The sequence below is a fragment of the Physeter macrocephalus genome, chromosome 4 (genome assembly GCF_002837175.3).
Source record: "Physeter macrocephalus isolate SW-GA chromosome 4, ASM283717v5, whole genome shotgun sequence".
Lineage (NCBI taxonomy): Eukaryota > Metazoa > Chordata > Mammalia > Artiodactyla > Physeteridae > Physeter > Physeter macrocephalus.
The window spans coordinates 72498003-72502780 of NC_041217.1; the positions used below are offsets into that span (position 1 = coordinate 72498003).

The 4778-nt window shown below is 43.7% G+C and overlaps 1 protein-coding gene across 9 annotated transcripts in view; it reads left to right on the forward strand.

Annotated features, from left to right (window-relative positions):
• KCNN3 (potassium calcium-activated channel subfamily N member 3) overlaps nt 1-4778 on the forward strand; it is a 177046-nt gene that overhangs the window by 27028 nt on the left and 145240 nt on the right. Inside the window, exon 1 of one of the 9 annotated variants that reach the window (XM_055084297.1) lies at nt 4171-4189. The exons of the other annotated variants lie outside the window; for them this stretch is intronic. The gene's annotated coding sequence lies outside the window, so the exon portion shown is untranslated. Of the gene's footprint in view, nt 1-4170; nt 4190-4778 lie in introns of those variants that run through there. 9 annotated transcript variants of the gene reach the window in all.

The following is a 4778-nucleotide window of genomic DNA, read 5'->3' on the forward strand; positions in this document are numbered from 1 at the left end:
ATCTTGAGAAAGAAAAACAGAGCTGGAAGAATCAAGCTTCCTGACTTCAGATTATACTATAAAGCTACAGTGATCAAAACTGTATGGTATTGGCACAAAAACATAAATATAGATCAATGGAACAGGATAGAAAGCCCAAAAATAAACCAACACATTTATGGTCAGTTAATCTACGACAAAGGAGGCAAGAATATACAATGGAGAAAAGACTATCACGTCAATAAGTTGTGCTGGGAAAACTGGACAACTACATGTTAAAGAATAAAATTAGAACATTCTCTAACACCATGCACACACACAAAAACTCAAAATGGATTAAAGACCTAAATGTAAGGCCAGACAGCATCAAACTCTTAGAGGAAAACATAGGCAGAACAGTCTATGACATAAATCACAGCAAGATCCTTTTTGACCCACCTCCTAGAGAAATGGAAATAAAAACAAAAATAAACAAATGGGACCTAATGAAGCTTAAAAGCTTTTGCACAGCAAAGGAAACCATCCTTCTGCTTTTATTCTGCGTTTCTTACCCAGCTTCCTGCTTCAGGGAGCTGGAAGTCAACAGAGCATTTTGTGATCTCACACACCACCCTCTCCTCCATCCACAAACCATACCTTGGCAAATGCCTTTGATTTCTATTTCTTTTTACCACCCGCAAAAAAACACAGTGAATCTTTTAATAGCACAAGGCCTTTTGGATCACTAACCAGTCGGTCGCCAAATCTTATCCATCTGAGTGCCTAAAGTGCACTCAGGATAGACACTTTTAATAAAATAGATTCCCTTTAAGCCAGGGTAAACTTGTGAAATTTGTACATTTCTTTGAGAGCATCTCTACAAATTTTACAGTATTGAAATCGCCACCCAGTGACCTTTCAGGAAGTACTAGATAAATTATAAGAGACAAATAGACAGACCAAAAGGAGAAGTACATTTTCCAGTGCCTTTTCTGCCAGGTTCTCAGGTTGAGTCTTAGAAATCCCTGGCTCCCCGTGTACCCCTCCTCAGCCTTGTGGTGGCCCCTGCCCGCCTGCCTCTCTCCCTGCCTGCCCGCCCGGGTGTCCTCTGAGATGTTTGCAGCTCTTAGAGACAGCTCTGGTATATGGCTCCTGGCACCTTTTCCTGTCTGTGTTTGCCTCTGCGCTCCATTATTCAAAATGTTTCCACTGGTGGCCAGAACCCCCAGAAATGCCCTTGGGGCTGGCCGGGGGCTGCTTTGGAAAGGCTCAGATTCTCTGCCAGCCGGGTCTGCCCCATGCATGTGGCAGGGAGTCCTCGGCCTTGTCAAGTGAGAACCAGGCTGGGGTCCAAGCCCAGCCAACCCTCCCAGTGGTCCGAGGCCAGCCCTTTGTGTGTGGTTTGTCCACTTTGTGGATCTCCTCACCCCCGCCTCTAGGTCAGGTCCCCGCTGTCGTCTCTCCAAGTTGGGCACCTTCCTTCCCTACCAGTTGGTGGTGCTCAGGGGATGTAAACCAGGTATAATATGCTGTTCATACTTTGTGTAGGGAAAATAGAATTTGGAAGGCTGATGGCTTATCACGTCACATCACTTAGAGCCCCCGAGGGGTCTTCTGGAGACTCGCTGCTCCTTTGGGCTCTGGGATCTGCTCCCCCTGCAGAGCAGGTACCCAGAGACTTGGAGCCGTGCTGTGGGGTGGTGTCGCACAGCTGTGCCCTGCTGCCAGGGAACTGCTAATTGCAGAGTCCTTGATAGCAGTGGCCACACGTTGACATGCTCGTTTCATGGAAAAGTGAACTCAGTAACCAGTCTGGCTTCTTTGCCATCACTGTTCAGTGACCTGTGTTCACATAAGCTGGAGGCGTTACTCAGGGCCTCTGGATCTCAGTTGCTCTTTTCCCCGCAGAGATACCACCTCACATGACTCCTGGTTGTGGCGAGACCCCACCGCCCTCCCACGTGGGGAGGAAGGGAGATCAGAGAGAAAATCGGGGGTTGAGTATTCTGAGTGCTGCTGGTCCTTCTGGAGGTTAAGTAGCTTCATGAGGAACATAAACAAGGTGCTATCAGTGCTGCCCAGGGGTTCAATCACTCCTTAATTTGATAATTAATTCTGCAAACATTAATGGAGTTTTTCTCACATACTGGGCACTCTGCTAGGTGCTGGGGTTCAGGGAGAAACGGGAGGATGAAAAAGACCTTGTTTCCACAAGAGCTCACAGCCCAGTAAACGGATACTTAATGCACTTAGATTGTTTCCCAGAGAGGCCTGATGTCCAGCAGAGGTAGCACAGAAGAGGAGGTGGCTCGGGAGAGTGGGGCAGTTGGAGTAGTGAGAGTGTATTTGGGTCTAGGTTGACTAGGAATGCGATAGGCCAAGAGAGGAAGGTCACTCCTGGCCCAGGAAACATGTGCAAAGACCCAGAGACATGACAGTGCAGAGCATTTTGGAGGAGTGTGAATAAAGATAAAATGTGTCTCGAGTCTATGGTGTGATGGGGCTGGAGAGGTAGGCAAGGGTCAGACGGTGCAGGTGCCTTGCTTAAGGGGTTCACCTCTATCCTAGAGGCCGTGGGGAGCCACAGAAGGGATTTAGGCAGAGGGGTGGCACAGTTTGTATGTTTTTAAAAATTTAGGTCTTTTTAAAAAATTTAAATTAAAATTTTTTTATTATTGAAATATAGTTGATGTACAATATTATGTTACAGGTGTACAATATAGTGATTCACAATTTTTAAAGGTTATGCTCCAGTTACAGTTATTGTAAAATATTGGCTATATTCCCCATTTTGTACAACATATCCTTGTAACTTATACATAGTAGTTTGTACCTCTACTACCTCTGCTAATCCCCTACCCCTATATTGCCCCTCCCCCTTCCCTGTCTCCCCTGGTAACCACTAGTTTGTTCTCTACATCTGTGAGTCTGCTTCTTTTTTGTTATATTCACTAGTTTGTTGTATTTTTTAGATTCCATGTGTAAGTGATATCATACAGTATTTGTCTTTCTCTTTCTGGCTTATTTCACTTAGCATAATACTCTCCAAGTCCATCCATGTTGCTGCAAATGGCAAAATTTCATTCTTTTTTATGCCTGAGTAGTATTCCTTTGTGTGTGTGTGTGTGTGTGTGTGTGTGTGTATACAGATATAGATATAGATATAGATAGATAGATAGTTGCTTCCATATCTTGGCAATTGTAAATAATGCTGCGGTGAACATTGGGTGCATGTATCTTTTCGAATTAGTGTTTTTGTTTTTTTCAGATATACACCCAGGAGTGGAATTGCTGGGTCATATGGTAGTTCTGTTTTTAGTTTTTTGAGAAACCTTCATACTGTTTTTCACAGTGGCTGCACCAATTTACTTATATTCACTAGTTTGTTGTATTTTTTAGATTCCATGTGTAAGTGATATCATACAGTATTTGTCTTTCTCTTTCTGGCTTATTTCACTTAGCATAATACTCTCCAAGTCCATCCATGTTGCTGCAAATGGCAAAATTTCATTCTTTTTTATGCCTGAGTAGTATTCCTTTGTGTGTGTGTGTGTGTGTGTGTGTGTGTGTATACAGATATAGATATAGATATAGATAGATAGATAGTTGCTTCCATATCTTGGCAATTGTAAATAATGCTGCGGTGAACATTGGGTGCATGTATCTTTTCGAATTAGTGTTTTTGTTTTTTTCAGATATACACCCAGGAGTGGAATTGCTGGGTCATATGGTAGTTCTGTTTTTAGTTTTTTGAGAAACCTTCATACTGTTTTTCACAGTGGCTGCACCAATTTACATTCCCACCAACAGTGTACAACAGTTCCCTTTTCTCCATATCCTTGCCGACATTTGTTATTTGTAGACTTTTTGATGATGGCCATCCTCACAAGTGTGAGGTGGTATCTCATTGCGGTTTTGATTTGCATTTCTCTGATGATTAGGGATGTTGGGCATCTTTTCATGTACCTGTTGGCCATCTGCATTTCCTCTTTGGAAAAATGTCTATTCAGTTCTTCTGCCCATTTAAAAATTTTTTTTTAGTTGTCTGTTGCCTTTAATTAACATCTAAATAGATGCCATATTCTTCTATAATTACAATATGGAAATGTCTATGAATAAAAGATAAATTTTTTGTCACATGCCTAGGAAAGAATTGTGGCAGTAAGATTCATCCAAGGTTTTAGCAGCAACATCTACACAGCCAGGGCATGGTCAGTGTCTGGGGAGAGAGGTAAATATCTGCAATCTGTGCATACCTTTTTCTTTTTTTAAAAATTTATTTATTTAATTAATTTATTTATTTTTGGCTGTGTTGGGTTTTCGTTGCTGCGCACGGTCTTTCTCTAGTTGTGGTGAGCGGGGGCTACTCTTCGTTGTGGTGCATGGGCTTCTCACTGCGGTGGCTTCTCTCGTTGTGGAGCACAGGCTCAGTAGTTGTGGTGCACGGGCTTAGTTGCTTCGCGGCATGTGGGATCTTCCTGGACCAGGGCTCGAACTTGTGTGCCCTGCATTGGCAGGCGGATTCTCAACCACTGCGTCACCAGGGAAGCCCCGTGCATCCCTTTGATTTCTTCTTTTAATGCCTGATTTACCATCTGGTGCTGTTGGACCGTTCTCTTCTCCTTAAGTTCTTCCAATTCAATTTGAATTTCATACATTGCCCCACAGCCTCCTGAAATGTCAGTGACTTTTTTTTTTTTTTTTTTTTTTTTTTGCGGTACGCGGGCCTCTCACTGTTGTGGCCTCTCCCCTTGCAGAGCACAGGCTCCGGACGCGCAGGCTCAGCGGCCATGGCTCATGCGCCCAGCCGCTCCGCGGGA